Source organism: Parasteatoda tepidariorum, chromosome 3 (genome assembly GCF_043381705.1).
Source record: "Parasteatoda tepidariorum isolate YZ-2023 chromosome 3, CAS_Ptep_4.0, whole genome shotgun sequence".
In the NCBI taxonomy this organism is placed as follows: domain Eukaryota; kingdom Metazoa; phylum Arthropoda; class Arachnida; order Araneae; family Theridiidae; genus Parasteatoda; species Parasteatoda tepidariorum.
In genome coordinates, this window is record NC_092206.1 from 69,291,631 (window position 1) to 69,318,846 (window position 27,216).

Consider the following 27,216-nt stretch of genomic DNA (forward strand, 5'->3'; position numbering starts at 1 on the left):
CTTACATTTATATATACTAACAGTTTAATAAATACTATATATACTAAGACATTTATTGTAGGTATGGTGGAAATGGGGTTTTTACAACCCACTGAAAAGGAAAAGTGCTATAAAAATTGTTGATTACTGTAATTTATGACAATCAGGAGTTGAAATATAGAATAATGCAAAATGATACTGAATGCAGTTAGCATTTATTTTGTTGGGATGAACTACTAAAAACGTGATTTGCTCAGTCCAATATTGTAAACCTTTGAAAATAACAGCATATATAATAAATAGAAGAAATCGGAATTATTTTATCTTAATTAACTGTGCCGGTACCAAGTCTCTGTTTTGTGCATGGTTTCGTAGAGTTGAGATCATTCCCTCTTTATTGATGATGCACTTTTTTCATCCCAAAGAACTAGTATTCAACTAGAAAACAATAAAATAAACATTATAAAAATTTATGCAGTCAATATCGCAACAGAATTAGAATTCCACAAGAGAAAATAACTCCCTAGAGTTGATTTTATTTTAGTTCTATTAAATAATTGCATTAATCGTAATTTTTTAACAAATATTTCCTTTTAAGATCGTTCTGAAATTTTTTGCTTACAACGTGTTTAAAAATTAGAATGAAAGCTGACATAAATTTAAGTATGCAAACTGTTTTTAAAATAAATAATGTTGAGTATTTTTCTCCTCTGTGTTATTTGCTTGCTTTGTAACAGTTCTATCTATTATTACCTTAAATTTACATATATAGTTGAAATTCGAACAAGAGTCTGAATTATCTAAAGTCAAAAAATTTGTAAAGTTATGGCACAGCCTTATATTTTTACTGGAGTATAAATATAGCAGACTATGCATTCCACATCAGAAGACTGCTATAAACTCTACAGTAAAACATTTATGACCGAACCATATCTAAATACCTTATGCTTAGGGTAACAAAATCTAGATAAGAAATTTCAGCAAATGTACAACTTTATTGACTTGTTTATATGTTTAACTTATTGCCACTAAAATATTTTGGCTGAAATCTTTGATTTTCTTTGAAATGTCTGTGGTATAAGAAAAGACATAATTTTCCATAGCTCAATTTATTCACTATATTCAGTTAATATTTTTTAATAAATATATAGAAGAGTAGATCATTTTTATGTAGTCGATTTGTTTTGTAAAAAAGAGATTATTCGCACTGTAAATTGTGTGATATGTATCGAAGAAATGTTTAACTAAATATTAAAATAACGCAAAATAACTATGTTTTTATGTTTAAAATTGATATTTTTAGTGTTTAACTTCAGTTTAAGAATAATTTACACGCATTGTTGATAAATTTATAGGATAGTTTATGAATTTTCAACTCAGAATTTCTATTAAAACTAATTATTATAGTATATCCAAACTTTCATCGATCTTTTTCAAATAATTAGATTAAATGATCAGATAAAGAAATCACATATAAAACTTTAATAATTCTCCTCTGCATCACCATAAGTTTTATAATACCATTTTTTAAAGTTTCATTCATTTTTAAATAACATATGGCAACTATTTATAAATAGTTTTGCGTGATTTTTGTAATCTAGACGAAAATGCCGGATTCCAGTTTAATCAACCTATCTAATTTTTTCCAACTCTTTTCTATATTCTTAAATAGTTAATCGATCTTTTCTTTTTAATCACATATAATTCTCTCCGTCATTCGAGTGGACTTCCTTTTAGATTTTTAATAGTTAACTAAATTCAATAAATTAGTATTTGAGCATAATTGTTGTTTTACTCTTTTTTTTCCTCCTTTAAGTGAAGTCGGTAGGGTCATTAGAGCTTATATCAAAAATGCTAAATATGACCGTATTTGATGTACATTTTCTAAGAAACCACCAATAATATAGCTTGAAAATTTTGGGAGGATATTTGAGATTACATCAGTTGTATGCTGTGATAATGTTTTAGCGTCAACAGGAATACCTTTTGAGTCATGAAAGATTTTTGATGAAACTTTTTAAAAACATTTACAGTTCTCAGTTCATAATTTTTAAAAAATAGTTTCTGCCAAAGATATATATTAACAGTTATCACAAAGTAAAAATGTTTATGTAAATATTCTGTGAAAAAAAACTGTAGCAATAGCTTGTTTAGATGCTGAGAAAAGGTACATCGAAAAAGGTCAGTTTTAGCATTATAGTTAAAGTTGTACCCTACCTACTCCATAAGTCGACTCCTTAAGACACTACAGCTAGCTGCTGGCCATGGCTGATCCCAAGTAATTTTTGCCATTTTGTTCCATCTACAGCAGTCTCGTCTTGATTCCCTTATTTACGATATTAAATTCTTTCTCAACCGAATCAAGCCACACCTAATTGGTGGTCTTCCTCATGTTTCCCATGGGATTAGTAAATGTGAGTCATTTTACTGGGTCTATATTATCAGATCGAAAATAGATGCCCAAGACATCGTAATCTATTGCTTTTCATAACTTTAACAATATTAGGTTGCTGTACTTGTTAAATTTCAAAGTTTCTCAAGGATCCCCAGCTACTGTTCTCTGGACTGCATCAAATCTTTTTCTTAATATTTTCCATTCTAAGGTCAAAATTTATTTTCGTGTAATTTGATTATTACCCAGCATTCACTCCCATAAAGCAGAATAAATCGAGTTAGTGTTTTATAGCTGATATTATTATTTTTTTTAAATTATAAATCAAAGTTTTAGCAGGCTTTTGTGGCCATGATAGCATTTATAGGATGTAACGAGCGAGCCTGTTTTTATCTTGATGGTCAAATCTAAGTAATGGTGGTAATTCAGTGAGGGTAAGTCCAAGATAATTGAACTGTGAAACTTTTTCAAAGGTGTGATTCTTCACAGCACGTGGGTGAGGATTAGGTGCATTGTGGGAAGTATCCTTGGATTTTTTATCACCGTTTAATTTTAGGTTTAACATACATGTCACAGCTTCTAATAAATTAATTGCATCCCTGACAAATTTTCTGAATCTAACAATTAAGGTGATATCCTCCGCAAATACCAAGGTGTGTAAAGTCTTCTGGCAGATGGCTCCTTTAGCTGCGAGACCAGATATCACTTATCAAGCTATAATCACTTTTCAGGGGCCAAGTTGAGCAGTAAATACGACAGAGCATATTATTGTCTTCTCAAATCTAATTATCTTAATTATATTTCAGAATTAAAATTATATTTTAAATGCATGTAAATATCTCTCACAAGTCTGGATAAAATCAAATAAAATTAAGTCTCTAAGTATTTTATACTGCAGATTGCTGTTAGTTAATTAATTTCGAAACTTAATAGTATGTTTCGTGATTAATGAAAATGAATTTTAAATTTATGTAAAAAAATGCTGTGGTTACAACATCTGTAAAACAAACAAAACGTTAGGAAACAAATATTAAAATAACGATATTTTAAAAGCTAAGATTTGTTGAAAGTAATTATTAGAAAATAAATGAATAAGTCTCTAATTCATATTTCTATCCAAGCATTTGAGAGTTAAAACCATATTTTTTCATTTCTCATCAACATTTGCGGTGTGCTTTATTTTAAACTTCTGTTTTACGGATCTTAGGGACTAATTTATACATTTTTAAAATAGTATTTCATTAAAAATTAAAAAAAAAAATTCTCTGACAAAAAGCTATTTTTGGTGCAGTTAAAATAAAACTAAATCCTTATTAAAAGATATTATAAAGCTTTGAATAAACACTGACAACAGTCAGATCAAAAATATCTGCGAACCTTTGTAAACAGAACGGAGTATATAGCTAAAATAAAAATACAAACCATTGAAAAGCCATTATTTTAATAATCAAATAATTATTATTATAATAAAACTATTATAAAGCTTTGAAATAAAATTAAATCAATCCTTAAAAGTCGTGTGAATTCTAAAAACAAGTAAAACTATTGCAGCTAATCTATTAAAAAAAATCTTTTTTGTTTGGTATATACTGAAACTAGAAAGATATGAATACATGTAATTTGGATTTGTTTCAGCGAAGTATTTTTGGAAACAGTGAATAGTAATGGTATAAGTAATGAAATTCTAAAAGAGATGGCCAAAGTTATGTTTTCATAAATTATTTCTTACATTCATCTTCAAAAGAAAAAAAAACACCATAATAAATCTAAATATTTGTGATTTTTTTCTTCTTTTAGATCACTTTTAGTTTTTATTTGCTCCCATGTCTTTTTTAAAAGTTTTCTTAAAGAGAAATCAACGAAAGTTTTATAAAACTTCGTAGTAGAACCTCCCAAATTCCTTTTTCTTATTACTAAAACTCGAATGAAAGTACTTCAATTCAGTTTCTTTTGCTTATAAATAGCATCATTTTCAAACAGCGGTTGTTTTGGTATTTCAGAAGCAAGTTTCAACTTTTTAGTGGTGTATCTTATTAGATTGTAAAGTAAGAACGATATATTTAGGTTTCAAAAAATTTAAACTGAAGGAAATAAGAGTTCTATGTTAATCCTGTAAAGCTTTGTACATGGAACAATTTTTAATTATAAAATTCTCTTATATTGTTTTTGAGAATCCACTTATAAGTTTGGAAGCTTTTTCAGTTGACAAAGGAGTGTTTGTTTCAACCATTATTTCATGATTTTTTTATTTATTTATACAATTTTTTTAATTGTTTATCTTCTTATAAATAGTATGCATGCGATTATTTAAGCATTCAAGCATAATGAAACAACGGCTAATATTTTCTTATCATTTTTATACAAAATATTATCTTTCTTAATATTTGCTTGCTTTGCTATATAAAGCTTGCTTTGTGGCAACATGATATTTACTCCTTTAATAATAGAATTAAAGATTATTTTTCTGTTGCAAGTCATGCACAGATTTACCCATTTTTAAAATTCGCATTCAGAACGGATAGAGTGCAATTTATTTTAAGCTAACTTTGGGGAAATTTTCTAAAACACCTATAGTTAAGACAGTTTTTGATGATGAAACGTCATGATATTTTTTTCGAATTCATCTACTTATGTGCGCAAAATATGGAACAGACCATCCTAAATAATTTTTTTAACTAGATTTGCTGATTGGATTTTCACGTTTTAGGAATCAATCTTAATGGTTCCAGAGGGTGACTTCAAATATGTTTACTAATTAGTGCAGACCATGTTTTAAGTTACGAAATCAGACAAAAAAACGTACTTTATCTAATAAAACATGCCTATTTTGACCCCCAAGTTATAGGGGCAGACGCCATCTGGGAAATGTGATTTTAATAGTTCGGTCAATAGAACTGTTCAAAATTGTGAACCTCCTAATGTTATTTTATCATGGTGCACATTTCTTTTATCTCGTGCACTTTTTAAGTAAATTGAAAAGATTCTGTAGCGAATTAAAAAATTTGATCATCTAAAGATAATCCCATGCAAATATATCTTTTAGTATTTTTTTATTTAATAATCGGAAAAATTTTTATTTGCAAAGTATGCAATTTCTTACATCATTTTATAGAACGTAATTTCCCATAGAAAAATACAAAAATTGAACGAAATCTGTCAAATAGTTCCTGAGGAATTCAATTTTTAAAAAATCATATTTTTAAGAAATTAAGATTAAGTCCTAAAACTTAAAAATTGAATTATTAGATCCAGAGGTATTGAGTAGTTGAAGTTCATTTTACGTCGCACTAGAGCTGCTCAATGGGCTATTGGCGACGGTCTGGGAAACATCCCTGAGGATGATCCGATGACATGCCATCACAATTTTCATTCTCTGCAGAGGGGATGGCACCCCCGCTTCGTTAGCCCAACGACCTGCACGCGAAGTCGAGTACTTTACGGTAGCACAGTTTAACGAGGACCAATTCCGCACACCCTCGGTCCCTACGCAAACTGATCCAAGTGGCCACCCACCCGCACTCTGACCGCAGCCAGTGATGCTTGACTTCGGTGATCTGCTGGGAATCGTGTCTTAACGATCAGTCCACTGCGGGACCCAGATGTATTGAGTGTAATCTATTTGTTTTTAAACTGCACACTGTACATTACAATATAATGTATTTGTTAATAATGTAAAAGTTTTGCATTAAAAAAACCTGACAAAAATAATTTGAAAATTCACCATGAAATCGAATCCCTAATGATTTATATTTGTCACATCTGCATAAATTTCGAAACTAGTCAACTAAATATTGTTAAAATCAATGTGAAAAAAATAATATCTTTGTTTTTAATTCTTATCCTCTACTTTGAAGATTTTCTTCCACGAGATCAAGAAGAATAAAACTATCACAAATAGCAACATTTCGACTACTTTATCGTAAACTTTTATCTTTTAACTTTTAACTATTAATTGGTATCTTGACCTATCATACGATAGACGAATTATAAACTTGAATACTACAAGCTTTCTTCTTTAAAAATAATGAGCAACATAATAATCGTTATGTTCTAATCTTAAGTTAAAAGGAATGTCGTATTTCAATTTTTCGCTATTTTGGATTTTTCTGACCTCTTCTTTTCTTTTTGGATTCGGATTTTTTCGCCATTTTAGATTTGGATTTAAGATTTTTTGGATAATTAAGATAGACAGAGTTTGTACCAAGCCATATTTTAACTACACTCTTAGAAACTTTTTTTCAATTTTTAACTATATCAACTTGATTCATTACATGGTATACGGGTTAGCATACTATAAGTTTTCTTTTTCTAAAGCTAGTAAAATGCAAATTTGCTTATCGCTTGTATTTTATCCTCTTCTCTGTTGAATTTTTTTCTAATTTCCGACCCCAAAAAAGTTTTTTTTTTTTGCTGAAAATTATTATATGCTCTATGCTAAATTCCAAAATATTTTTGTCAGCAGTCAGTTTTTTGTTTGACCGATTGGTGGTGAAATATGCGATGTATCGTCTATTGATCCTACTTGTTTTCCCTGCAGTGCTCCCTAGTTTGTTGTTGTTTTTTTTTTGAAAGGAAACAAAAAACATTGTGACTACATATTTATTAACTCTATCGCAATAAGGATGTGTTTAAGATAAATGCTTGCATAAAATAATTAATAAAATTAGCAAGAAATATTTTGGAAAATAATCCTTCAGCCTTAACCTTAACGTTAAAGCAGCTTTACAAACTGTCTTGGACATAAGAGAGCAGAAAATACCACAAAAATTGAAACGGTTGAACTAATGAAAACGAAATTACAGAAAATACAAAATGGTTTTGATTTCAATTCAAGGCGGGAAATTTCACTGCGAAAATTGTGAAGAAAGTATGACTGGTTGAGCCCTCTCTTAACAATATTCAAAAATATAAAAATGACCACGGGAATTACAGAGACGCGTAAGTAACGACTAATTCAATTTCAATGATTCAATTTTTCTCTTCGTCGCATGGCATGCGACTCTGGCTATAAGAGTACAAAAACGCCAAAAGTATGAGAAACGACGCCGACAAAGTAAGTTTTGCTCATAATTCTGGAACTATTATGTACCATTTTGTTAATTGTGTTTCAAAGTTGTAACTCTAATTTTGATAACTATAATTTTGAAATTACTTTCCACCTCAACAAGATAGCATTTTCTTCTCTCAGCAAAATAGTTTGGTGCATTTAGAATTAGTTAATGAATTTGAAAAAGTTTGCTCGTTGTTAGAAATGTTATTCTAAAATTACCGTAAAATAACCAGCAGCAGTCGATTCATCCGATTTACCGGAAAGGTTATGGTAAATAACACATTTTACCTATAGGATTTTGAGACCGTTTACAACTAGTACGATTTAAAAATCACGAATAAAAAACTATACAGCTTTTTTTCTTCCTATTTACAACAAGCACGGTTTTTAAAACCATAAAAAGAAGAAATTTAACTTGATATTGGAGTAAGGCTATTCGATAGGTATTGGACATTAGAGTTAGATTGTGGTAGAGTTGTGTTTGTTCAAATGAACCATCGAATGTGGTTTAATTAAATTATCTGATTGTTTCACCTATCGCATTGATCGGAAATACTAATTTTTTGTGTTGAGCATCTTTATGGTTCTGTCATTTATGAGTGAGAGAATGTATCGTTAGTCCAGGGTCGCAAATTGGGGAAGTACAGTGAAAATCTCTTGTGCTGTTAAAGGGAACAAAGAAAATATTTTGATGTCAAAGCTGGGACTAGAACCCTGTTCTCTCAGCAATGAGATTGCTAGATTAGCCCTCACGGCTGCAACATGAACCCGGCGGCAGGGAGCTAAGTGGCTTTATTAGGCGGGTCTACTTGGAGCAATAAAATTCTGGTTGTTTAACCGCATTTATTAAAATCAGTTAATAAACAGTTTTTCATACTGATAACAGTTTGAATACCATCTTATTTGTAGTTATTTGACGGTTTGATTATTATTGTAAAATAACATTTAAACAAATTGTGTTTAAATACATTTCTAACAGTGCGGTTTAATAAGTTGAATTTCTGTTTTCCATGCTTTCGTAAGAATTAATGTTTAGTTTTGTAAGAATAAAAGACTTATATTCACAGCATAAATTAATATCGCAAAATTTGAGCATTCTGTCTCAAGTGATATGGTAAAAATCAGCGAAACTTTATTTTTTCGAAAACTTAGTATTTCTAGAAAAGATACTTTCTAGAATAATAAAATGAATGATTTAATTATTTCTAGAGTAAATCACTGCAAAAAACTGGTAAATACCGCAATACAAGAACAGTAAACCACAATAACAATTTTCAAAGCAGATAAATGTTATCTGATAACCATTTCCGGATATCACGGTCAATAAGAAGTTGGTCACCATGGGTCTATCCATTGTGATGCGTATCTAGACAAAATGTTATGGTGAAATATACAGTAAAAATGAAATGGTACAGTAGAAACAAATGTCTTACATTGATTTTTACTTCAAAAGTTTGCAGAAAATGTTTACGGCTTATGATAAACGTTTGACAGTAGATAATAAAGTTTGAACATATCCTTTCTATTAAAATAAAATTTTTTTCAGAATTACTGACAATTATTTACATACATACTTATGCGAACCAAAGTTCTAAAAAAAATTTCTTCTTTTTTTACACAACTATCAAAAAGATAATTAAATGCAATGTTTTTAAAATGAGATTTTTTGACAATGCGTTTTGCTAGAATTTCGCCACTTTACATTGTTAGAAAAGTATTAAAATAAAAAATACACAAATAAATGTGATACTTTTTTAAAAATTCCAATCACCGTAAAGAATCCTCAAAAATTGCAGTAAAATTTTTACAAATCAAAATATAACCATCATGCCGTCATTTTTACAGCAAAAATTACTAAATCACCGCAATTCAGCAAATATAACTGCGAAAACTACTGAAAAAAATTTAACGGTAAGAAAGCACTTAATTCCAGTGCATTTCACAGTTAGTTTTCAGTATTTATTTACAGTGTATTGTTAAGAACAACAATCAGTCAGAAACTCTTTATTTATGACTTTGTTTATCGTAATTATAAGCAAAATGAATATTTGCTGTCGTAAATTTGAGGAATAAAAGATTCATAACCTGAGTGGGAAAGGGAAATATGTATTGAGATAATTTTGTAGTCGTTAGCTTGTAAATACGGTTATTTAAATCATGCTAAAAATGTATAAACATTTGTAATGTATAATGTAAGAAACAAGTCTATGGAATTCTATCTTCGTTACTTATTCTTCTTCTATTTCAAGTCTATGGAACTGACACATAAAAGCATAATTTTATTCTATTTTTCAAAAACAAAAAAACATCATAGAATAAGTAACGAAACAGAAAGTAAGTGAATGAAATGTATCTATCCTCTATTGATGTGAATCATCAGCAAAAAATGAAGTTCCTCGATGGAACACGGTAAAAGAATATTCAATACTCTTAGTATAAATAATTGGGATACAAGCTCTCCTTTATTTTTGTTTATTTCTTAGAAGAACCAATAAAAATGATATGAGAAGTGGAAATGTAAAGAATACTAACTAACATGAGGCACTAACAAAAATAATTTAATGTAGCTTTAAAACAAATAAAGTGCTTTTACCTTTAAATTTTGAATAAAATGATGAATGTGATTCTGAAATTTGGTGAAACATTGTATTTAAAAGTCGAAAAAATGCTTTACATTGAATGCTAAAAATATTCTGTAATAAAATGTAATAATATTTTGGTAATAAAATGTGTTGAAAATATTTTTTTAAAGAATACCTGATAAAATGTTTCTAAAAATATGTCTTTACAATCGTATCAATAAACAAACGGAGTCTGAAGATAAACAATATTTTGAGATAAAACTATTTCAGTTTAACTAACCGGTTATTTTTGGTATAATTTTAATTTAATTGCTCATGCATTCAAACTAAATTCGCTTGTCTAGACTTTTGAATTTGTAATGGATAACGCAGCTGAAAAAATGTTTGTAATACTTCTGTTGTTGTTCTTATGCATTATATTTTTTTAGTGGATTAAGGGGGATGAGTTTTTTTAACAATTCGGAAAGAGTTTAATAAATGAAAGTCTTATTTTCTTTTTAAACCTGAACTTTGCTCATGAATGGAAAATATATAAATAATATTTAACGAGCTTCAGACTATTTTTTTCAATGGCTGATTATTCCCACTGATTTAGGCTAACAGCAAAATTAAAATTTGAAAACAAAATGAAATCTTAAATTTTCTTTCATTACAGATAAAACTTGAATCCATTCTTCAACTAATTTAAAACACAGAATATGTACTCACAGAAAAATTTTGTTCACATTTTCATAATAAAACAAGTTAAATTTGTAACTTTGAGTGAAAACTTTTTCAAAATTTACTTATAATATGAGATTTCAAAAATGTGAAATTTATACACGGGGAAAAACGTTCTCGTTCTGTACGGTAATGACATTTTTGAAAAAGCAAACAAACATAATCCTTGTAATAAAAACCAAAATCTATGGTATATAAACCATTAATTTGGCAGTTCTTTTGTTCAAATGGAAACGGTTTACCATATATTTTGGTTATCAAAATTATAGTTTTTATTACTATATATTTTGTAAAAAATATAAAATTAAAATGTAAATGTAGCCGATGAAATGATTTTTATTCCTATAGTTTAGATAAAAGATACCACATTTACCAAAAGTTTCGTAACGTTTTACCTTACTTTAATTAGCAGTGTTAGGGTATAAATTAAATTTCATCAATCTATTCATGCCCGCAACAGCTAATTATGTCAACCAAGAAGGTCATAATGGTCAAAGCTTCACAGTTTTGGAACCAGCAATGGTCGGCGGCAACGCAGTCAACATTGCGCACGTACCGCTTCAATTTTCCAGTCAAACTCGATTTTAAATTGAACTGTGTTGGCTTGAAGATAAATAAAAAAAAGAGCACTCTGGAAAATGTTCAACCATAGAGCAGCGGAAAAGAATTTTATTAATTATAATATAAATGTGAAGATTAAAATCATAAGAAGATTAATTATCTGAGAGATAACTTAATCGATGCATTATTTATGACAACACCATTACATACATTATTTAATCGTATTTACAATTAAAAATACTTATTAAAGTGAAGTTGTGTCGCAACATTCCACTGTGGAAGAGGGGGGTCGTGGAGGTTAAGGATTCATAATTTTGTCACCATCGGCATTGTTTTGGCATGGCGGCTCAAAAATATACAAATTTAAAAAAATTCTATGAACATCAAACTTTGTATCTTATAATTATTTTTTTTAAAAAAAATATTTAGTCTTTAAATAATTATTTAATTGCATTAAATTTGGATTCAACGAAGGTAACTTTTAATCTCATTGAGGGGCTTTTTTCCAGTACATTTTTCTGATCCCTTCTATCTAGTTATTTTATTTCCTATTTTTTCCAGTGTTTTTCTATTAGTGTTTGGAGCATAAATACAGTGTATATGTAAAGTGACTCTAACAATTAAATGCTTTTTACTCCCGACAAAGACAAATTAATGAGTTACTTTTACAGTTTAATCACTGCATTCATATAAATTAACTTCCAGATAAACAACCTGGGCTTACAGAATAACGCAACTTATATGAATAGTTTTTACATAAAGTGAAAAGAAATATATTCTTGAAAAACCTATGTAATTTTAACTAATTTCTAAAAGAGCTAGAAGGAAAAAAATACTTTATATTAATTTCTTCAATACTTCTGAAAAGAATGAAATTTTAACGAAAAACACCAGCATAAACTTTTTTCAATTTATGAACTTTATTTTACTTTATTTGTCTTCATTTGTTAACTGTTCGTCAAGAAAATGAATATTGAATTGCGATTATGGATAATATAATTTCGTTCCCCCACAACATTTACGTGTTATCATCGCCAATTCCAACCACAATCGCCAAGCGTCTTATCCAATATAGGATCTGTTCATACGCATCTCGGCTACTATTCTACCTTCACAGTAGTCGGCTTCAAACTTCATGAAAGCCGTTTGGATTTGTGATCTAAAATAAATGATTAACTGCAGCACTGATGATGACTGAGAATTCAAAGATATTTCAATGTCAGAGGATCCCAAGTTTTTTCGGTTGAAGAACCTTAAATGACCGATCTTCTTTACCCCGAGTTTTAATGAAAAAACTTTATGAGCACTTGTGAACACATAAATTAACGAAAGATAATTAACTATTTTAAAAATACGTAATGATCTAAATGTGTTAATTATTTTGAAAATGAATAATATTTTTTTCATCATACCATCCAATCAAAATTAGAATTAAAACTGAGTTTTATGCCAAACAGTCGAATTCCCTGATCTGGAGCGACATCTATAAAATCGTTCCTAATTTGATTTTATTGCATGCATGTTCTAAAATATTAATTAGTTGAAAAATGGCTTCAACTTAAATAAAATCGAAAAGAAGAATAGAAGATTGAACAGTATTCTAGAATTCAGAGACAATCTGTGACTAAGTTCTATTACTTCATGGCAATTCAATTGTGCCCCGTGCTGCCTTAATCAGTTGACAATAAGAGATCTGTATCCTGCTACGGAACCATTATTACAAAACACAGACTTAGTTTAAAGGAACCATCTGGACTCACCATCTTATATTCTACTTTACCATCTAGACTAGCTTATACTCTCTTGACTTAAATATACTTATTTAAAACATTCATTGTACTAAAAGAAAAGGTGAATTAAAACAAGAAAGGAAAGTGTAATTTTCTTTCAAATTAATCTTCTCCTTTTTTAGTTATTTCCTAGACCAACAGCATCTTGATGGCATGGTTTAAAAATATTTCAGCATAATTTACAGGGCTCTACTTATTTATCTTACTAATTATTTTAAAAAAAAATTCTAAAGAAAAAAATATTGCATACTTATATGTCGTATAGATATGTGAATGAGGATTATGGTTCAGACCAACTAATAGTTTATTATCGTTATATTAAGCTGATAATTCATCTCTTGGAGCTTTAATAAATATTCCATAACTTAAAACTTTATATGTTTAACGTTTCTCAATTTAAAGAGATGGAAACAGGAATATTTAAAGGATCAATTTATTCCTTCAAGCATAGAAGTATACAAAATTTAAGCCTGAAACCATTTAATCATATGAGGTTAGTTAAATGCTTAATGGAAAGTTAAACAATTTACTAACAGAACATAGATATAGCTAAAATAAAGACTTGGTGAAAGACTGCAGGTCATTGAATGAAATATTTTACTAAGAGCTTAACGTATTGAAAATTCGCTTAGAAACTAAATGTCTCAAGTCTTTCTAGGAAGAGTTAGCCGATAAATCGCAGATGTTTATGACAAGTATTTATCTACACCCAAATTGTAAATTTTAGGGTAAAGAGTTTCGGAATTATTGAATAACTTATTGGTATGTAAGTTAATATTAAAATGAGAGAAATTGTATGTAGCAGATAAAAATAGGTTTAAAATTATGCTCACAGAAATGATACTTAGTAAGCAATAACAATTTAAAAAGAATATTATTAAAATGTGTAACAATTTAAAAATGAATAACAATTTAAAAAGAATATTGATAAAATTAAAATAATTCCAAAGGATTACAAATTTTAAAGCTATATTTTTATTTCAAGTCATGCATAACTGCTATATAAAAATAGAGGTTTGCTCTTTGTCACCTTGAGAGTATACTGTAAAAATTACTGTATAAAGTACCACCTCAGGTGCATCATCTGTAAAATAATATACCGTAATTTTTACAATGATTATTAGTTAATAAGAATGATTCTGTAATTTTATTGTAATTATTACATTTATTTTATTAATTAATTTTATTGTAATTAAATTTATGGCACATCAGATTTTTAGTTCCGTATCATGTTCCATCAAAGATGGATTTTACGATAAAAAGTATCACTACGTGTAATTTGATACATGGTTTTTTACACCGTAAAGAACATGAATAAGTAAAGTTTTTCTCACTTTTAATTTTAAAGCTTAGCGTTTGAGAGAAGAAATTCCATCAGATATTAGAATGTTTGCAAAAGGTTCAGTTTACAATTGAAGCAAAATTCTGAGAAAAAACAGCCAAATATAAGAATATATATTTCTAATATTCATAAAAATTTTTTCACATTGGAAAAGCTTAAAACTCCTAGTTGAAGTAGTAAAAGAATTTTGAATTGTTCTTAATTAACGAGAAGCATTAAAAACTACTTTAACACCATAATTATAATGATAACGCATATATATATAATTTCAATAATTATTTGTTTTTAATCCATCGGAAAACGAATATCTAATTCTTTTTAGTATTTAATATTAAACAATTTTTTTAAGGAACTTTTTATATAAAGGTACGTATTGAATCTAAGATATGATGAGAATAAATATATTTAATTGAAATATAAAGTATTCATACTTATTTATATGTAATTAATTTGAAGAATAAAATGAATAAAATATAAAATCATCGATTAATATATACATTTCATATTTTCTAAAATAACAGTTGTTATCATGTACAATGTAAAAATTCTGGATCAAATTGCGGCATGAGATACCGGTAGTTTGGGCGCAACATCCGTAAAATCCATTTTTTCTGTAAAATATTACACAGGATATTTTGCAGTAATATTCATATAGTTAGAATAATTCAGTTGTTTCTTGTAATTATTGCTGCAAAAATTATGGTACGTCAGAGTTTTTGTTACGTAACGGTAGAAAGTACGCCTCCCTGAATTACAGTAATTACCTTAATTACCTTAAAGGACATTTTTGCAGCATTTATTATATAAGATCCATTTCAAGTTCTGAAGCACAAAATGAAGTAAACGCTTTGATTTAAGTAAATTCAGTAATGAGGTATTGGAAATTTTTATTCTTTGAATTTTTTCCATTTTTTCTTTTCTGAAAATAATTGTTAATTATAATTTAACAGCCCACTTTCGTCCTGATCTATTATATTGAAAATGATGAGAGCTTACATGTTTTGAGGATGTTTCACAATATCTGAATGCAATTATTATTAATTTATATTAAACTTGTCTTTGAAAATTAAATGCTAATTAATATTCTTTAAATCTATCCTTTGGCTAAAAACATAAATCGGATTTTATATAAGTTTCTCTATACTGTATTCCTCTGAAAAACCTAAAAAAATAACACCTTTAAAGTAATATATGAACTAAACTAAGAAATGCATTAAGATAATTAATAAATTTTTCTTATGCAAGTTTGTTTTACGTTCTCACTATATACACTTACTTCATAATTATATAGCTGGTTTCATATTTACTTAAATAAAAGTATATCTCTCACTATCGCTATCAATCTTTTGTACTTGGATACCTAAATATAGAATATTTCCCAGATCTTAAGTCAATGTGCAGCAAATTATCTTACGCTTTATAGGTATCATTAGAAGAATTCTCTTTTCTCCATACTTATTTTTCTTTCCTTTTCTTCTTCCTACGGGGATATCTTTATTTCAGGAAAAATGATATAAAATTATTATTTTTGCATGAATGCACTAATTAATCCATTTTCAAATNAAGCTGCAAGTAAATAGAACTCATAAAATAAGTTCAAAATAAAGATAAAACAAAGGAAAATTACAGACTAATGAAAAAAGAGGGAAAAAGAAAACTAATAATAAATTAATAAATTAATAAAATTGAAGGAATATGTAGTAATATTTATTTATCCAAAAGACAAGTCGATAAACTCTTTAGAAATTTGATAAAAAACAATGGATACCCAATTAAAGTAATAAAATTCTATATAAAATCATTCAGTTAATCGTATGTTATTGTAGATATATTTACTTAAATTTTTCTTTGTTAATTTATATAGTTTTCCCATGTGCAAATCCATTTCGGGTAATTACGTGGCCAAAATTATTTAATAAAACTTTCTTTGTTAATTTATATAATTTTTCCATGTGCAAATCCATTTCAAGCAAATCCGCATTCAAAATTATTTACTAAAAAATTCCTTTGTTAATTTATATAATTTTTCAATGTACAAATCCATTTCGGGCAAATACGTGGCTAAAATTATGTGTAAAACAGAAATTCATGTCTCTTTCTCTTTTCTATTTTATATTTTTTTCTTAAATAAATATTTATTTTCTGAAATTATTTATAGTCAACTTCTTTAAATTATCCAGTATAATATTACCTTGAGCACATCCATTTTCGGGCCCATCCTTGGTAACTAACAAATCAAACGCACCTCAGTAATGCAGTAAGAACGCACTTTAAAACAAAACTCCTCTAGTTACGCTTTTATCTCAATTTGAGCTCCTGTTTTCATATTTTGCAATCTAGTAATCTTGTTACGAAAATATTTTAAATCATTCTTGAAAGCTGTAGGCCAAGTTGCTGTCGGATGGATTCTACACTATCAACTGGAACTTGAGTGCACAAAATAAGTAGAACATTTTGAGCATAGTCTGAAATTATACCGCAACAGATTTCTTTCCAAATCGCCATACACTAATGCTACAGCATCAGCAACCATCAGGAATGAAGACGGTGCGTCATAAATGAATAAAAGTGTCGGTTATGGTTTAACCTAAGTGCGTGTAAATATCAATGAAGCAAAAGCAAACCTAATCTAAATTGAAGCAAATTTAATTTTAATTTAAATTAAAAGTAATTAATTTAAAATAAAAATTATTAATTGAGAAGTAATAATTTGAAAATTATTACTAATGTGTTTAATTTTAGATCTTCAATTTCCAATGTAAAGTTGGATTTATCACTTCAAATTCGTTTAAATCTAATAACTGGAGAAATAATAATATATCTGAATCACTTTGATACGGAAACAACTGAAATTGATTTGCAAATTGAGCACCTTAAATTTAAGGTCTTTACGTTTATCACATGCAAAGATTGTGGGTTCGTGGCCCAGTACCACATGTTTATCTAAAATGTTCTCTGTAATATCAACTTTATTAGTTTAAAACTGATTTAAACTATCTGAATAATTATAATGCCATCTATGTATCGGCAACATAAAAAATGTGATTAATTTCATTGTACTGTTGCTTTTCTTAATAAAACAGTAAATTATGCAAAGTTTATCCATAGTTGAAGTAAAGTTGGCTCCCATGGAAATACCATTAATTTTTAAGAGAAAAAGCAATTTTTATTCATGAAATTATTATATAAGCAAAACTTTAAAAAAAAATTATCGATGCAAAATTTAATTTGTGTTGAGGTAAAATGAACTAAATTTGAAATTGTTGAAAAGAAAAGTTTGAATGGCAATTAGTAAAAATTCTTTTAAAATAGAGGTGTTATATTGTTACTTTTATTTTAATTTAAGTTTTGTTATACTATTACTGTTATTTCGTTACGCATTTTTTTAAGTTTAGTTATTACCTCAGCACTAGTTCACACCACCCAAAATCAGGGATAGTATCTAGTCTTAACAACCTCGACATCTTTTACTTGTTTACACGACATCTGACTCGACACGTTTTACACGACATCTGATATCTGTCTCGTAACGTCAGAAGATAAATGAAAACCTGATTTTTCACCTCTGCTTCATTTAGCCTGCTGTCAGGCAAGCATTGCCGGACGAATATAACATCCAGTCAGGTCAGAATTCAGGCACCTCTTTTCGTCATATGGTTATTTTTCGCTAATCAATGTAATGTTGGGTTCTCAATATTAGGAATGGTGTAAAGTTGAGAAGCCTGTTTTCTTGATTGTGATGGCAGAAGACTGCTTTCAGATGCCTTTCTTCAGTTCACATATGAATTGGGTGTAAGAGCATAATAAATTTCTTTGCAATTGGAATAAGATTGCAAGTTCTTTACCAATAGTAGAGCTGGCAATAAAAGTGAAAAGGTTGCTGGATTTTTTTTAATGAAATTTTGAATTAGCATAAATGGAAGGTAACGAAATCTGTTTTGGCGTTAGGAAGAAGAGAGGGTAGAAGCTAAAAATACGGTAAATTTTAGCATATTCTGATAGTTTTGACCATATTCTTTTTTTTAGACTGGAAGCATTGATGCTGAATTTCACTGAAACGAGTAACTTTAGCAAAGCAAGATATTTGCAAGATTTATATGACTATCAAAAAGCAAACTTTTTAAAAGATTGTTCCAGATTTGACAGGACTTGTATTTAATCAGAACCAGCTATATATCAGATTTTCCATGAGGGTTTTGAGTTGGTAATCAATGTGTCCCCCACTTCAAAAATAAAATAAAAAAAGTTTCTCCAAAAAAAAAAGATCAGTAGACAACTACGCAGTGTATTTGGAAGTGCTGATTTCACATATATTTTTTCTTGTTTTCATGTAAATATTTTAACTATACTATTTTATTGTCCAATTGAAATTAAAATTTCACCAATATATTTTTTAAACATGCATTTTTTACACGTTAGAATTTTTAAAAACAGCTATACTGTGCATTAGGCATTACCACCATTAAAGTCTATATGTTGTACTAGGTGATTTTGTAAGAGGACCAAGCAGATCGCCAAAAACACCTGCGAAAATTAAGCTGAAGCAAAATAAATATTTAACAAAAGTAAAAATAAATAAATAAATAAGTTAATAAATAAATAAATACTAAGTAAATAAGTAAGTACATTGCTGAAATTCTCAATTTTTATTAATCAAAATATGCAAATCCTAGTTACTAAATGAAATTTGATCTAAAACTTTTCCGGAGATAAAGTTAAAATCAAATGTACAAAAAAAATATTATAATTTCTTGATGATGTTTAGTTTTTATACAAAAAGCGAGCTAATAGCACGCGTAAAGTAATTTCTTACTAAAAAAACTTATGAATAATTAAGAAAACAAAAGATAATCTAATGTTGTATGCTAATACAGCAATCAATTTTCTTTTTAATCAGAAAAAAATTGGACTATTAAAGTGACTATTTCAAAGCATTTTAATGCATTTTGGCTAAAAAAAATTTTAAGTATGTTATTTTTTCTTGAATTACCAAGCATAAACGTTTCTTCTCATTGAATGCTGTAAACATAAATGAAGTGTTGAAAATGGTATCTTCGGAAAAAAAGGTGATGTCACTCTTAACAGTCCGTTTTCCGAAAAAATAACAATCGGCATTTGCCTATTTTTTCCGGAGCATGTAACTCCGCACAAAATCTTATAATTTTTTAATGTTATTAGGTTATATATATTTTTGTTTTGATGTTTTACTTTTATAAAAGCAGTGACTAGTAACTTGCGTAAAACAATGTTTCACGACAAAAATTTGTAAATAAATAAATAAACGATAAGACAATTAAATGATATATGATGAAACATTTATAGGTGTCTTTTATAATCATAAAAAATTAAACTATTGAATTAAATATTTAAAAGCATTTTACTGCATCATAATCATCAAAACACAAAACTTTTTAAAGTATGTTCTTTATACCTGAATTACCAAATCTAAACGTTTCTTCCCATTGAATCTTGTAAGCTCAAATAGAGTGTTGCAAATGGGATGTTCCGAAAACAAAGTAATGTCACTCTAAACAGCAAAAACTTGTTTTTCGAAATAATAGTAATCTAGTAATCGACATTAACCTATTTTTCCAGAGCATTTAACCCCACACAAAATCTTCTTACTCTCTTTGAACTCGAATAGTTCTAAACTCTTTAGCAGTTAAAGCTCCAACTGCTTCTTTAGGAACAGAACGATTACTTGTTTGCGCTTCATTTTTTTATGATTTTCTTCTTGGTAGCTCACACAGAATAAAATATATAAAAGGTGTTCACGGTTATGAAGATGTTTGTTCAAATGTTAAGGAACATTTTATTATTCAAATGCATGTGTTCAAATACTAAATAATATTAATTTATTCAAATTTATATGCGTAAATATTGCACAAATTATAAAATATTGCACAAATTACACAAATTTAAATAGTAGGAATCAGGTTTTGAGTGTATATGGTAGTTATGGTAGTTATTTTCAAAATTAATTTACGAATTTTCACTAAATTCACTAAATATTTTTTATACTTTGAGAAAGAAGAAAGTGGTTTTTATATGCCGGCACTTTTTCTAACGAATATAAACTATTTTATATCAATTGGCAGTGTTAACTGCATGTTAAATGCTTAGTATACTTTATGGATATTAAAAATCCCCATCTTGCGACCATGAGTTAATTCACGTTTACGCAAAATTCCTAAGCAAGAAGTTTCAGATTTTGTACCTTTCGTCTAATTATTCATTGCAAAAAGTGTACAAGATGATGAAATGTTAATGTAGTTTTACTTACGACTCTAAATATTGAGACTGAATTTAATTAGCGTTGCTCTTTACCTTAGTATACCCCAATTCCGGGATTTATGTGCGAACTACTATAATGTGTCTGGTTTAGTCTGTTTAAAATTGTGTGCTACTTTTTCTGAAAACTTATTAATGTAACATAATTTAAACAATTTTCTTATCTAAAATGAATCCTAATACCAGTGACATCGGGTGACTAGTACACTATTTCCCCTTTTAGGAGAGCCGCATTGAAATTTTCAGCTTGAACTTGTTTGTCAGCTTCTTTAATCGACTCGTGTGAGTTTGTCAGTGACTCGGAACATGTCTTCTTCTTTGTCTGTTTCGAAAGTAGAAAAAAATATTGTAATATTGACACTAAACATACCATAGCAGGTCAAATGACCGTTTAGGAACTTTTGCATCGAAAATGCGCTTGTCATCTGATCGTTTTTGCACATTTGAATTCATTACTTTTTCTAACAATTATATACAGTTAATATTCTATTATTATTATTTATTTGTATTCTGTTTGTTTCGAATAATACTTTTCGTAAACCTATTTCTATCACGACTGGCCATTTAACCGAGAGAGCAATTTATTGCCTTATAAAGTTATCGGATTAGAAATTACAATGTAATGCGTGTTCAACGCATTGCATTCGATTAGTTGCACATTTCTGCAAAGATTGTTGCGTAGTTAGTTCAATCAGATTAACTGTGAATTCAAATTTCAGGAAAGTACCTAAATTTTTAGATTGTCATTTTTGTGTAAGAAAAAGTGCCAAAAGCGAAATGTTTTGGTAAGTAGCTCATATTTTATTTTGATAGCTTTACTTCTAGCTAACTGTTGGTTTTCGCCCCAAAAAATGTCGAAACAATCAATACAGCACAAGTTCTTAGAAGAAATAATATTAATCATAAGAATAATTATAATTATAATTCTTGTATATTCTTATAATTATAAGAATAATTAAAAGAATTATATATTCTTATAATTATAAGAATAATTATAAGAATTATATTCTTATAATCATATTCTTATTATATATACTTATAATTATAAGAATTATATATTCTGATAATTATAAGAATTATATATTCTGATAATTATAAGAATTATATATTCTTATAATTATAAGAATAATTATGAGAATTATATATTCTTATAATTATAAGAATAACTATAAGAATTATTTATTCTTGTAATTATAAGAATAATTATTAAAAATATAGAAATAATTATTATAATTATAGTAATAATAATTCGAAGAAATATGTTTGTGGAAAATGTACAATTGAAACACCCTATATATGTAAAAAATGCTCTGAGCAAGCATTCAAGCATCGACCGAGAACCAGAACAAACGAAAATTTCAACTTTTCTTCTCTTCCAATGGCTCTCCATACTTGAGATGAGCTACACTGCATCAGCGTGATGAAATATTAAGCATATAAAAAGGGGTGCAAGCTTCCCCACGTTATGCGTTTTTCATTTTAAATGTCTGCCAAATCTTGAAACATGTTTTATTTCTGGTGGATATCATTTGAGATAGATCCAAAAACTGATGGAAATTTTGAGATGCGAGCAGCGATCCACTTATCCCATACTTCTCTTGGCATTTTACGCATCTTCAAAGATCTGCTGTGCCACTCCACTTCACCCAATATGTAGATATCTCTTTCACATATGACTCATGACCACTTCAAAAATAGAGATCTATTTTTCATCTAACTTGTCGTTTGGTAACAGTTTTTTCCTGAATTGGTTGTGATAAAATCTTACTTAGTTCTCTTAGCATCCCGACTCACTATCTCTCAGGTTGTATTTTTTTCTAGGTTATTTTTTGTGTTACTGCTTGAACAATTTTTTAATGGGTTTTTGAAAAAAGCATTTGCGATTGTATTGCCATTATATTGCCATTATATTGTTATGCCCTGTAAAGTAATTTTTGTATGTATTAACGAGTCATAAGTAATGCCTACAATAATTAATATGTTTTCTAAAAAAAAGAAAACATCTGCTAATTTTTTTCTCCAAAAGATCTCTTAAATTAATGTATTGTAATTTATTGAATTAACTTATTTCCAAATTATTACCTATTTAAGTAAAATAATAATTTTCTTATATGTATTTTGGCACTGTTATGTTTGATTACACATGACACTGAATAATGAGCAACTACAACGCTGTTTAGCTTCACATTTACCTCGGATACAGAAAAAGATTCCGTAATATGTTTCGATATGCAAGAATATTTTTCGAATTATAGAATAAAAGAAAGCCTTTGAATTTTCCTTTTCATACTACATAATTTTCGTTTTCGTTCTTTCGAATAATAAATAATGCTAGATATTTAAGTTAAAAGTTATACTATCCACGAAACAGGATAGACCTCATCTATCAACTGTCTGCTATGCTGTTTGTCTATTAAATGCAAAATTGATTAGAACATGAGTTGTGACCAATTATGAGTAATACATTTTTGAATCTTTGAGAGTTATTATTTAATTAGAAATTGTTGCAAATTATTCTTATCATTTATGTAAAAAAAAACTGAATGATGTGTATCTTGTTTGGAAAAGATACATTTTATAAATTAGTACACAGTGAAAAAATACCTGGTAAAATTTTCGTACAATACGGTGACGATAATTCTGGTAAAAAGAACTATAATTAAGGCAAATAAAATTAAAATATACATTACTTACACCATTCACTATAGTCAGGAACGTTTGACCATGCATTTTTCTCAGTGCAGATAGTTTTTACAGATTACTTTTGCATTTACTGGTAAACTAGTAGATAAATTTTAATGATTTTAACTTTTATCATGATATTAATTAAACAATTTCTGGAATATGACTCCAATAATTTGAAGATTAAGCTCATTATCTCCTTCATTTAATTGGTGAGCTCTTTCCGAGAATGAAACATTAATTCAGAAATATCGTCAATTTTTTGGTGTCTCACCAAAAATCTCTTTTGAGTGAAATCAGTGATCCCAATCTCAACTTTTACTCTCTTTTCACCGAGTCTCTGGAGTCATCAATGTATGTATTGAACTTATAAGTCTTGAACAAATCGAAGAAAATTCCATATCACTTCAATATCTTCACAGATAAAGTTGTTTGTTTAGTCTCTGGAGGCTGTCCAGCTTGAAAACATTACTTAAAGATATTTTTTGTTTACCTTCCATTTAAGATAACTTTTTTTACTTTATTTTTATGTTTAAAATCAAATAAATCAGCTAAACCAATCGTTTTTTTCCCCTTCAAATTTTGAGTACGACTAAAAAGAATTTTCGACTCATCGCTAACAATTCATTTTTTTCACAATGTAACAAATAATATATTTATTGTTATCTAATTTAAAATTAAAAAAAAAAGATATTGATCTCTATACAAAAAAAAGTAAATAACTGTTTAGTAGATTAATTAGTAATTACTAGATTTCAAACTTAACATTTTATTTTAAACTAAAAGATCCTTTTAAATTTTATCAAAAAAATGGGTCATTTTTCAAATGCTTTGAGAGAATATCATAATTTATTAACAAATATGGCAGCCATTAATTTATTAATTAATAAATTTAACTATTTGTTTTATGTTGGGGTAAACAACTAAAATCTAAAACACTAGACCCCATAGTTTTTAAATATGCATATAAAAGCTACTTTAAAATATGCATATAATAAACATTAATAAGCAAATTCATATATAAAATACGCGTACTTGAATTCAATGTTCTTTTTGCAACAGTAATTCATATTGAAACTTGAATTTTGCTTATTCAGGTTTCGACAAAATGTTTAACATTCATTTTTCTAGCATGAATCTATATCATTCAGTTTCGATAATGATAAAAAATAATAATAATTGGAATTGACCAAAATGGTTAATGCAAATATAATAGTATTTAAGAATAGTAATAAAATTTATAAAGTGATAAGAAACATTTATTTTATTTTAATGCCTCATTGTAATTCATTTGTATTTTGTTTAAATAAAATGAAGAAACTTATTTTTAATGACTTTTCCTGCAACAATTTGAAAAGAAGAAGTAGTAAATACATAGAAATAGGAATGGTTTGATGTTTAATAATCTTTCTTAGCTCTTCTTAGAAGAAGTATTTAAAGCAAATAAAAATGCGAGTAAATTCGGACAATTTCAATGAATACCAATTTTGTTTTTCAATTTTGAAACAACTATTAATGAATTTCTAGACATATTGTGTTTGTAATAAAATACGAAAAAAAACTGAAATTCCAATTTAAAATAATTGTTTGCATTTATGCCAAAGAATTGGAATTTCTGCATAAACATATAAAATTTAAGGAATGAAATGCATAACGTGAATATTTTGATTTTTTCTGAAAAAAAATCTGATCAGCAATGACATTAAATATAAACTAAATAAGAAAATAATTAAAGGAAAATTGTTTGAATAATGTTAACTTATGCGTACATAAATATGTACGAATAATGTTCAAAACAGGTCCTGCATCTACATTTCTCCCATTATGTATTCTAGTATTGCATTTTATATAACTATGTTTTACTTTATTTTCATAAACTTGATTTTTGGTTTAAATTTTTTTCTAATTAAGTTTAAACAAAAATTTTTGTCCTTGTGGTAAGTATGATTCGAAACAAAATTCAAATTGAATAATTTACATAATTATGAATTTTTTTTCTTCATGTCAGCAGTAACACGTAGTAATCCTAGGAGAATATAGAAAGTTGGGTATCAAATTAATTGTGTGTATTGCAACAAATAAGCATCGACCGAGAACCAGANTAATATTTCATATATATATATATATATATATATAATTTGATCAGATTTAACCAGATATTCAGTAAACAGACCCGGAAAAAGTCATAAAGCAATATTCTTCACAAAACTGTTACAGATATTTTTTTCTTCTACTCTTCGTAATTTTTCATTACATTTTAAATGTCGCGTTATTAATAAAATCTAATTTGAAAAACAAATTTAAACTTACAACCTTGAAATAATACAGTAAAGAAACAAAAAAAAAAACATTTAGCAGTTTTAAACATTCGAAAAAATCAGTAAGCAATTGCAGCCATGCTACCTTAAAGATCTCTTTTTTTCTTGTTTAAAGAAAGATATTATTTTATAATTAAGTATTTTATATTGTTAAGCACTTCCGCTATTATATTAAAAACAAAATTTTCTTAAAGAAGGAGATCAGTAAATGACAAGTGTAATCCTCATTTAATTAAAGTAGATTTTTTATTCTAATTATTTTGAGCGTTACAACGAAATTAAGATTTTAAAAAAATGTTACAAATACTTTAATGCTTTTCTTTACACATTTTGATATATAAATATATTAGATATTTGTCAATTAATGCACGTTTTATTTTAAATGTTATTATATCCATTACTATTTTTTACTTATTCGCTTAACTTTCTAAATGAAGCTTATTATTTTTAATAAGTATTTAAATAAAGTAAATTTAGTTCTTAACACTTGAATGACCGATATTTTTACCTTCAATAAAGTGACTGCTGAGGTCACTTTGACCGTGTAAGAAATTGAGCATAAATATTTGATTTATAATTTAAATATCATTATAGAAAGTATGAAAAGGTCATTGTTACTAATTTTAACATTCTGCAGTATTTTTAATATAGTAAGAATTTTAACATTTAAAAAAATTTATTTTCTTTTACTTTTCGGAAATATAATAGCATCATAAGATAATTACATACCATTGTCTAATCACTTGGAAATATAAGCACATTAATAAAAAGTTATAAGCGAAAAGTTTTTTTAATCGTTTTTCACAAAGAGGTTATAGCAATAACGAGTTGACAAAAAGAACATTGACGGCGTTTGTTACCAGTAGTTTCAGAAAAAAAAGTGGGGAGTGGGAGTTGTAGGAAAATGTAGCAATCTCAATTCATTGAAAAAGCTCAAAATAAAGGCATTTCGATAAATGTAGAGTCACATACTCTAAAAGAATTCCAGAAAATTAGCTGAATTCTAGAAATCGTTCGTGTCGTTAACAATCAGCTTATTTGATGGAAAACATCCACTCCACATAAAAAACAATCCATATAAAAAGCATACGCATTTAAAAAAATGACTTTTTCAGGGAGATACTTAGGATTATAAAATACGTTAAGACTTCCATAGTTATGTACTCAAAATTCAGACTTTTTTTCCGGTAAACCTTGATAAGAGCCTTTTTGATCAGATATTTCTGGATTATTTTATTAAAAAAAGTGCATGGCAGTTGTAGCTTTGCTAATTGGATTTCTCTGTAATTTCGCCATATTGATTCAATAACAAAGTTTGAAATTTCCATTGCCCATAAGGAGTTTACAAGTTTTTAAGATGTAAAAGATATCCATTCGGGCATTTCATTCCTACAAAAGAATATAATGGCATGTTTCATAAGCTACTTCCGCCGTTTTTTCGTATATACATATGAAACTGATCGCCTTGAGTTCCACAGGCAACCAGAAGTTCAATCCAAACTTGAAAAT

General features: G+C 27.8%; 1 long non-coding RNA gene across 5 annotated transcripts in view; it reads right to left on the reverse strand.

The window, feature by feature from the left end:
* Positions 1-175: 175 nt before the first annotated feature.
* LOC122269938 (uncharacterized) overlaps positions 176-27,216 on the reverse strand; it is a 175,249-nt gene continuing 148,208 nt past the window's right edge. For 4 of the 5 annotated variants that reach the window (XR_006225497.2, XR_011636430.1, XR_011636429.1 and 1 more), the window contains one exon: positions 176-417. This is a non-coding gene — a long non-coding RNA (uncharacterized lncRNA). Of the gene's footprint in view, positions 418-20,673; positions 21,030-27,216 lie in introns of those variants that run through there. The other variant, XR_011636431.1, reaches the window with a different exon arrangement.